Source organism: Panicum virgatum, chromosome 9N (genome assembly GCF_016808335.1).
Source record: "Panicum virgatum strain AP13 chromosome 9N, P.virgatum_v5, whole genome shotgun sequence".
In the NCBI taxonomy this organism is placed as follows: Eukaryota; Viridiplantae; Streptophyta; class Magnoliopsida; order Poales; family Poaceae; genus Panicum; species Panicum virgatum.
In genome coordinates this window covers 79,058,529-79,069,038 of record NC_053153.1, presented here as the reverse complement: position 1 = coordinate 79,069,038, position 10,510 = coordinate 79,058,529, and positions in this window count along the sequence as shown.

Sequence of the window (10,510 nt, the reverse complement as noted above, 5' to 3'; positions counted from 1 at the left end):
AAAACCTCTCCTCATCTTATCAATAGCCTTCAATGCCCATGGGGGGAGATCACGTGCCATGATGATGTAGATCAGCATGGAGGTGAGGATAAATTGAACCAAAATCATTCTTCCAGCCTCAGTAAGTAGGTCAGCTTTCCAACTTGGGAGTTTCTCTACAATTTTTTCAGTGATGGGCTGAATCTGTTCTTTGGTTAGCTTAAGAGGAGAAAGGGGGGCCCCTAGGTACTTGCAAGGGAAGTCAGAAAGCTGGCAAGGCAAAGTTTCCTGTAAAATTGCTATATCATCCTCACTATATCTTATAGGAAGAACACTGCTTTTCTGTAAGTTTGTTGTGAGACCAGAAGCACTTCTAAAAAGCTGCAGGATATCCAAAGTGATTTCAATGTCACATGCTGATGGTCTCAAGAATAAAACAACATCATCTGCATACAAGGAGATCCTATGTTGCAAGGCTCTTCTGGCAAGTGGTTGCAAGAGTTGTTCATCTGCAGCTTTCTTCACCAAATGGCACAACACATCCATGACCAGAATGAAAAGCATTAGTGACAATGGATCATCTTGCTTTAGTTCACGATGACGTTGTATCTTCTCCCTTGGAGAACCATTCAGAAACACTTGAGTGGAAGAAGTGGCAAGCAAGCCACTTATAATGTCACACCAAACTGATCCAAACCCCAGATGTTTTAGAACTTTCAAAAGAAAAGGCCAAGACACTAAATCAAATGTCTTATTGATGTCCAACTTTAAGAGGATACGAGATTCTTTTTTGTTGGTGCAGGAATTTTGTAGTATGATGAACCAGCAAGAAATTATCCAGGATGAAGCGACCCTTAATAAAAGAACTTTGATTAGGAGAGATCAACTAATCAAGAGTAGCAACAAGCATGTTAGATAGAACTTTTGTTATGTGTTTGGCAAAAGAATGCACCAAGCTAATGGGCCTATAGTCCTTTATGTTTGAGGCATCTTCTTTTTTGGCCAGGAGAGTGATGAAAGCTGAATTCAGCAACTCAAAATTGGCAAATTTTCTGCTCTAAACAGCTGAGACTGCAGCCATAATATCCAATTTTATAATTTGCTAGCATACCTTATAGAATTTCCTAGTGAAGCCATCAGGAACAGGAGTTTTGTCTGAAGGTAGTGAGTTAATTGTTGTCCATACTTCTTCTGAAAAAAGGTGCTTCTAGTTCAATGAGAACAATGTTTGGCACGTCTAGTTCAGACAGGTTAACTATCACTTCCTTGTCTGTGCTCTTGCCCAGAAGATTGTTGTAGAAGTCAAAAATAACCTACTCTTTCTCTTCATATTTGGTGAGAATTACCTCATCATCAGTTGTGAGCTTACTGACAATGTTTTTCCTCTTCCGATGGCGAGCATGTGCATGAAACAATGTTGTATTGACATCACCCTCGCTGAGCCAACTAATGCGAGATATGCTCCTTGCTATAGTGCGCTGAAGGGAGGAAAGAGCCAAATAGTGTGGCTTGAGTTTGTATTTTAGCCAAAGCTAAAGCTGGAGAGACCTCATGAATCCGATGCAATTTCCAATTGATGCAGAACTTCCTTGGCAAAGGCTAACTGTGAGTTGACATGTCCAACGTTCTCTTGACTCCAGCTTTACAAACTTCTCACGGTTGCTCTAAAATTTCTTGCCAAGGTGTCAAAAGGGCAACGAGAGGCTGGTTCAGATGCCCAAACAGATGCCACAACATCCTGAAAACCATTGGTTAAGAGTGGAGGATGTCCTCATCATTCCCACCCCCATAAACAAGGGCCCAACTCTGATACCAAATGATGAATTCGACCCAAATGGGGTTGGCCGAGACCCAATAAATTAAGGTTGCCCGAACCCCCAACAGTTCTTAGGTACACCCACTCGGGGAAAGGCCCAAGCTCCATAAAAGACTAGTCCAATAGGGGAAGAGTGGCTCTCCCTTTTAAGGTGCCTTCCTCCTCCCAAGCTAAACAAGGTGGAATTATTCAGAAGCTGACACAGTCACCGTCCAACTACAACTGGGTCATTTGGCCCCTTTGTTGCGTCTTTGCCGGCGGTTAATATTGGAGGATGTCCTCATCAGTACGGAACGTCACCTTGGCTCCCGTCACAGTGTCCAATGGCCGGCGGTCCCAACCGCATGTGGACCGGAGGATGGTGGGCCCCTCCTGACGGCCCCACCCTGGTCACCTCCGCCAGAGCAAGGAAAGAAGTAGACGGCCGTCGGATCCACTACCGGCGACGACTTCGATCAGAATCAGATGATGGAGGGGCGGGGGAGGGGGCATTGGCTAGGGATCCTCTCACCGCCATTGAAATCCTGACGGGTAGCAGAGGGTACGCTACGCCAAATCATTACCTCCGCCAAATGCCACCGGCTCTAGAATCACGAGGTCCATCTCTGGAAGTATGGAGCTCGGAGAAGAACTCCACACCGTTAGCCGGTAAACTTCACAATTAGTTGCTGTCACAGGATGAAGGGTGCAGCGGATGCAACAATCCCCAGCAGTTGTGCGGCTGTCTCCAAATCCCAGGAGTGTGCAGGAATGCCACGAAGCTCCACTTCCATCGCCGAGGAGAAGATCGCCGCATTGGAGTGTAGGCGCGACCATCGCATTAGATGAAGGCAGACCAGTGGAAACACCAATGGTCTGCCCTTGTTGAAGATCCTCGTGGCCACTTGCTCATCCGGCGAAATCAAGAGGAAATTAGCTGGTCCAAAACTATGGAGGGACAACATATTTTCCTCGATCTCAAATCATTGGGCAATGGCCGGCACAATGAGCTCCGAGTGGCTGCCAAGGTTGTCGGCACAGAATGAGTGCCTGCTCGGCTAGACGTTCCTCCCTCTGTGAGATGGCCGCAGAGCGTGCGATCACCCATTGCGAATGTTGCGACGGACCACCATCATCGGCCGAGCGCTCGTCTTCACTAGAGGTTAGAGTAGGGGAATCACCCGAATCCACCGGGAGTAGAGGAGGCGAAGAAGGTGCGTAGTGTCTTCCACGCCTCTTGCGGCCGCCAGTGCCATCCAAGATGGAGGGGCAGTCCTCTGCACCGAGCAGTCGTGAGCACGATGGCCTAGCTCTCGGCAGTGGAAACACCTAGCGGCAAGAGTGCAAGCCGCCGCCCGGTGCCAGGTGGAGAAGCAATTAAAGCACTTCCCCCGGAGGCCCGCCGGCATAGGATGACGTTCCAGACGCCTGAGCTCCTTGCACGTTCGCCGATTCACCGCAGTTTGCCAACCTTCGTCGTCGGGGCTTGTAGCAAAGGCAGGGGGTCGGCACTCGCGCGGGTGCACCACAATCCGTGGGGAGGATCCGTCTGTAACGAACATGGCACCATTTATGCCATTTCGAGTGATTTTGGTGATCGTATGACAATGCAATCAATGGGACTAATGGTTTTGTTAAGTGAACATTTTTAGATCCCAGGGATGAAGTAAAAAGGTCATACAAAGCAATACATAATGAAAGAACTCAAAGAAATACTGAATTAGATGAGTTCTGCAGAAAACAAGAGCACCGGAAGAACCGATGCCTGTAGCATCGGTGCATCCGATGGTTGTCGGAAGTTCCGACGCCCTGGCATCGGTGCAAGTCTGAGCACCAAATGGAGATCAAGCGAAGGACCAAGTCAAGATAGCCAAGTCACCGGTTGAACCGACGGCGTCAAGCTAGACATCGGTGCATTGGATGTACTATGTTCCAGAGACGTTGTCAAGTGTGCAGCATCCAAGCCTTCAGCACCGGTTGAACCGGTGGTGCGTCAACATCGGTGCAACATCGGTGCAATGACGTCAGAATCAGACATCGGTGCAATGACGTCAGCAAGGGCAACGGCTATCTGCGGATCAAGTGTCACCGGAAGAACCGACGCCTAAGCATCGGTTCAACCGATGGTCCCAGAAGGTGCTGTGGCCGTGTCAGAGAAGCCAACAGCTAGTTCAGAGCGCAGAGTGACCGGAAGAACCGATGCACTATGCATCGGATGTTTCGATGCCTACACAGAAAGCTGCTAACGGCTACAAACGGCTAGTTCGACTTGGAGGCCTATATATATGAGCTCCCCGGCCATTTGAAGTTTGCTAGAGTTGCTGGACATCCCACTCACACCCAAGAACACCTCCAAGCCATCCAAGACCATAAAGATCAAATCTTTAGTCCTTAGCACAAGGTTTGTAAGTGTTAGTGCTATGTTAGCTCTTGAGTGAGTGGTCAAGCAAGGTTTAGATCCTTGTGCTATGGTTCTAGAGTGAACCATCCTTGTATCTTGGTGCGCCGGCCATCCTTGGAGCTTTGGTGGCTCACCGGCAAGTCAACGACCCTCCGGCTTGGTGTGGAGCGGCGTCGACGACATTGTGCGGGGGACGGAGACCCCTCCTTTGTGGGCAATCTCCCTTAGTGAAGATCGGGATCAAGGTGACCGTGATTGTTTTTACGGAAGAGACTTGATTGCCGGGAAGCGATACCTTTGTGAGTGCTTCAACAACGTGGACATAGGGGCGCCTTTGTGGCAAACCGAACCACGGGATATATCCTCGTGTCGAGAGTCCTCTTTCTCTCATCCTTCTCCTTAAGCTTCCGCATTTCATATTGCAACTTGTGTGTCTTTACTTTCTTAGTGTAGTATCTTGCTAGGATTGGCTATAGATTCCAAAACTCTTTTGGGATGAGGGTTTCACACTAAGGTTAATCGTAGTTGCACATCTAGATAGCTTGTTTTAGTCTAAGTTTTGTGCAAACTAGTTGGAGCCATATGTTAAGATTTTAATAGTGCAAACTTGTCAACAAGAGAAGCAACATGATGTCACCGCTAAATGCATAATCTTGTCTTCTCTTAGTGACAATGTGTTCAATCGTGTTTATTCTTGTGAAAATGCTAAAGAGCTATGTAAGACTATTATTGAGAACCATGAGGGCACAGAGGATGTTGCCAACGAAAGATATCATGTTCTCATTGATAAGCTTAATAGGTTTAAGCAACTTGATGATGAGAATGCCGAATCAATGTACTCACGCTTGAACACTCTTGTGGATGAGATTAATTCCTTAGGTGTGAAGCAAATTGAAGACTTGGAACTCATTCGCAAGATTCTTCACTCACTCCGAAGGCCGGACTATGATTTGGTGACCACAATTCTATATGAGAAAGAGCTCGACACAATGACACCAAATCAAGTCCTCAACAAGGTGATCGCCCATTAGCTACGCAATGACATCAAGACAAAAGTGCCATCTTCTTCACCAACACATAGCGCACTTACATGCAAACACCTCAAGAAGTTGAAGAAGATGGCCATCAAAGATAACTCAAGTGATGAGGAAGAAGAGGATGCAAGAAACTCATCAAATGATGAAAAAGAGCCAATGAACCCCAACCTCTACAAGCAAGTGAAAAAGATGAACAAATGCTTGAAGGAAATCAATTCAATGGGGTACATGATCTTCCTCAAAGATGGGCCTCACCATCAACTTATGAAGGTTGAGAAGAAGTTCAAGAAGAACAAGCAAAACAAGGAGAAAAAGACCAAGCATGAATCATATGCTGTATTTGGTGAATGGATAAGCGGTGGTGAAGAATCAAGTGCAAGTTCAAGTGATGAATCAAACAAGAAATTCACCACCCGCATGGGATCATCATCCAACTCTTGCTTTATGGCCAAAGATATGGATAGCGAAGTAAGTGATGACGACTCCAACTCTCCTTCAATTGATGAACTTCTTGACCTTGTTCATGAGCATCAAAAATTCATTAAGAAGCAATTAAAAGAAATTAAAAACATTAATGCTCTCAATGATCGAAATGCTTCTCTTGCTACAAATTTTGAAGATTTGATGTGCAAATTCAAATTGCTTAGCAAGGAGCATGAAGGGCTCAAATTAAAATTTGAGAGCATTAATGATACTAATGACTCTTGGGAAATGAAGCAAACTATCCCTTGTGCAATTCCTATCTCTAGGGTAGATGTTTAAACTTCTTGCATTGATTTAATTGATGATTCTTGCTCTAACCCTTGCAATGAGAAATGTTATGAGAATGTTGTTGTAGAATCATGTGATGATCTCATTGCCAAGGAAAATGATGAGCTCAAGCAAGAAGTGGAAAGGCTCATGAAGGACTTGTATAGATTGAAGGGCAAAGGCATAGAGAGCAATGTCCAACCTTCTCAAGATAACCGTGAAGACAAGGTGAAGAAGCTTGAGAAGGGGTCCACCGTGATTTGCTCAAAGTGCCACAAAGAAGGTCACCAGTCCAACAAGTGTCATCAACCAAGGAAGAAGCTTCCGGATGAGAAGAACAAGAAGAAGCTCACAATCAAGAGTTCTCTCATCTACACCAAGCCCAACCGGAGGAACAAAAGCAATAGCACCTCCTATGTGATAAAAAAGAAGACCAATGGCAAGGTGGTTGCTCATAAGGTTGGGAAGAAGGAAAGGAGTTGTAACCACTCCATTTGGGTGCCCAAAGACATCATCACCAATATGAAGGGGCCTCAAATGGTGTGGGTTCCAAAGGATACTTGAAGCCCAAGAATGTCAATCGGGGGATTTGTAGGCTTAGCTTACAAGTTGAAGTGATGAATCAAGCCAAAACAAGCTAAGCTCATAACTTGGACATATGTTGCCCAAATCCCCCATAAGATAATAGTAGCTAGATTTCACTTCAAGCATCATGTAGCTCCATTGCTTTTGCTAGGATGTTTGCATACATTGCAGCTCCTAGTGTTATATATGGTAGGTTGCTTGTGTCATGATTCTAACCCATGAGCAACTTACATGGTTTGATAAGTGTGTAGAAAGCTACACAAGGTTACTCTTCATGGTACATGGACTTTATGAGGTATGTGTTTCATATGTGTACCATGAACACAAGCTAAAGGATAAACTTCCCATTGTTGTCAAAAACAATGTGCATATATTTGCTTGGTAATTCAAACACTAAATGCACACATTTAGGGGGAGTCCATCCTATGTTTTGTGATTTTGAGACTAACATATTTACGAGTTTATCTTTTGTAGTCTCACGTAGAGTCAACACTCTAAGAGAATGTTTCTCACGATCAATGTGAACAAACAACTCTATAAGAGTGATTAGATAAATTGTGCTTTCATGCATATTGAGCCATGCTCTATTGAACTTAAATGCTCATATCTAAGTTCATAGGTTATGTGCTCATACATTTGCTTAACCTTGGTGTACCAAGTGCTCTTTGTTTAAAGACTTTCAATTGGTTGCAAGTCACTTTCAATTGGTACATGCAAGGTAAATAAAGTATCCCCCGGAGGTATGTAAGGTTCTAAACTCATTCAATTAGTATCATTGTCAATTCCTTATTATTTTAGAGCTACCTCCGAGCATGATATGAGCTAAGCTTTCTTATTGAATCTTTTAGTTGTACACTTGATTTTCACATTATCATGTTGTGTACACACTTGTGGAAAGTTTAGCTCATGTCATGCTAGTTTTGTGATTTTGTGATCCACCATAGTAAATTTTCAATTGGTATCTTTATTGATATCATATAATTGGATCATAAGTCATGAAACTAACTCCCTAGGCTACTAATCTTCTCTTGAACTATATTGTTTTGCAAGACCTTTTAGGTGCAAGACCTTTTAGGTGATTTGATTCCAAAGGGGGAGAAATATGGATCAAAGCAAGGCATGTTCCCAACAAAGGGGGAGAGATGTTTCTAAGAAGAAAAAGTATATTCCAAAAGGGGGAAATGGCGACTGGATCAAGTCAATATATGAGAGAAGAGTAGCAAATAGGGGGAGGAACAAAGGGGGATCATGTTTTTATGGGGAGGCCAAACCGTCATTGGATGATGGTAAATATCCAAGTAAGTGTAAGTGGTTCAATTTGTCAATTCTTGCAAATTTTATGCTTGCTTTGATTGTGTTGTCATCAATCACCAAAAAGGGGGAGATTGTAACGAACATGGCACCATTTATGCCATTTCGAGTGATTTTGGTGATCGTACGACAACACAATCAATGGGACTAATAGTTTTATTAACTGAACATTTCTAGATCCCAGGGATGAAGTAAAAAGGTCATACAAAGCAATACGCGAAGAAAGAACTTAAAGAAATACTGAATTGGATGAGTTCTGTAGAAAACAAGAGCACCGGAAGAACCGATGTCTGTAGCATCGGTGCATTCGATGGTTGTCAGAAGTTCCGAAGCCTTCAGCACCGGTTGAACCGGTGGTGCGTTGGAGCAAGGCATCAGTGCAATGACGTCAGCAAGGGCAACGGCTATCTGCAGATCAAGTGTCACCGGAAGAACCGACGCCTAAGCATCGGTTCAACCGATGGTCCCAGAAGGTGTTGTGGCCGTGTCAGAGAAGCCAACGGCTAGTTCAGAACGCAGAGTGACCGGAAGAACTGATGCACTATGCACCGGATGTTCCGATGCCTACACAGAAAGCTGCTAACGGCTACAAACGGCTAGTTCGACTTGGAGGCCTATATATATGAGCTCCCCCGGCCATTTGAAGTTTGCTGGAGTTGCTGGACATCCCACTCACACCCAAGAACACCTCCAAGCCATCCAAGAGCATAAAAATCAAATCCTTAGTCCTTAGCACAAGCTTTGTAAGTGTTAGTGCTAGGTTAGCTCTTGAGTGAGTGATCAAGCAAGGTTTAGATCCTTGTGCTGTGGTTCTAGAGTGAACCATCCTTGTATCTTGGTGCGCCGGCCATCTTTGGAGCTTTGGTGGCTCGTCGGCAAGTCAACGACCCTCCGGTTTGGTTTGGAGCGGCGTCGACGATATTATGCGGGGGACGGAGACCCCTTCTTCGTGGGCAATCTCCCTTAGTGAAGATCGAGATCAAGGTGACTGTGATTGTGTTCACGGAAGAGACTTGATTGCCGGGAAGCGATACTCTTTGTGAGTGCTTCAACAACGTGGACGTAAGGGCGCCTTTGTGGCAAACCGAACCACGGGATATATCCTTGTGTCGAGAGTTCGCTTTCTCTCATCCCTCTCCTTAAACTTCCGCATTTCATATTGTAATTTGTGTGCATTTACTTTCTTAGTGTAGTATCTTGTTAGGATTGGCTATATATTGCAAAATTTTTTTGGGATGAGGGTTTTACATTAAGGTGAACCGTAGTTGCACATCTAAATAGCTTGTTTTAGTCTAAGTTTTGTGCAAACTAGTTGGAGCCATATATTAAGATTTTTTTAGTTGTCTAATTCACCTCTTCTCCCTCTTAGACTGCTAGAGCACCCGATCACTTTCACCGTCCAAACGGACAGAGCAAGCCGGAGGGGAACTCGGCGGCTACGAGGTGGGTTTGACAGCTGCCAGCAACACCTCCTTGAATGTAGGCAGGGGAACGCCGCCACCAGAGTTACCCGAAGGCGGGGTATCACGACACCAGCGTTGCACCTTGCCACGACCAGATGGAGCGACAGGGAGCGACAGGGCAGGGGTCCCAGACACCGGATTGGTGAGGTGGCCGCCGAGCTCTGAGTGAGCGGCGGCGGGCTGGTGGCTAGGCTAATGGCTTCAGGGAGGGGAGGTGGCGGGAGAGGCGAAGCGGTCGCCTTCACTCGTTGTTAGAAGATTCCAGATTGTCATGCTCCTCAAACATCAGAATTCACGCCCAAACTGGACACATTCGTAACCCCCGTCACCGGAAACGAAATTTCCAGCAAAAATTCTTTCCACCAGCGAGCAACTCGAAGATTGAATTTCATGGAACGGGGTCTGGAGTACCTCAGAATCCAGCTACACCACCCAGTTCAAGGATATATGGTGCAGAGCATGCAGCAAATCAATGAAGCGTCACAGAAAAAAAAAATTGGACCAAAATTCATTGGCCTCAGCTGCAGATCCAGCTCTTCAGCAACTATCCTCAATATAAGTCTGATAGGGTTGAAAAAGGAAATAAAACAGAGTGGCTTTCTGACGTAAAAAGCTATTTGCTACTGTACTCACTTCAGTCATGAAAATAACTAGAGCCATCAGGATTTGAAGGCAAAAGCCATTTTCAACCTAACATCCCTACCTAAAAACACAGCCGTGATTTATTTTGCAGATGTTTAACAAAGAATATGGGCCAATAAGCATCCCATCTAGCTATTTCAGCAACTCGCCATTGCTTGAAATCCATTGCCAAATAGAGAACAAGCAAGAGCAGATGCATCTTACAAGCAGGAAAGGTCAATATCCAGTATCCAGATAGACTTTTTCTGTGAATGAAAGATTTAAAACTTTTTGTCCCTTGGGAATGTACAGCTGCACAAGGTGCTTATGCTAAGGCTCAACCATTGTTTTTGCTTTTGCAATCTAGTACAAGTAAATTATCTCTGTAAAAGCAAGATTGGTCATTTAAACCATATAGGATGCTCCTGGCTACTCCATTCATAACACTGCAACATTTATGTTGGACAACGAGTTTTATTGTTTCCCTTTTAAGGTACAAATTTGCTAGCTTGATAGCGGTTCAGGTAGCAAGAGCCTAAAAGCAAATCCAAGTCAGCATGCATATAAG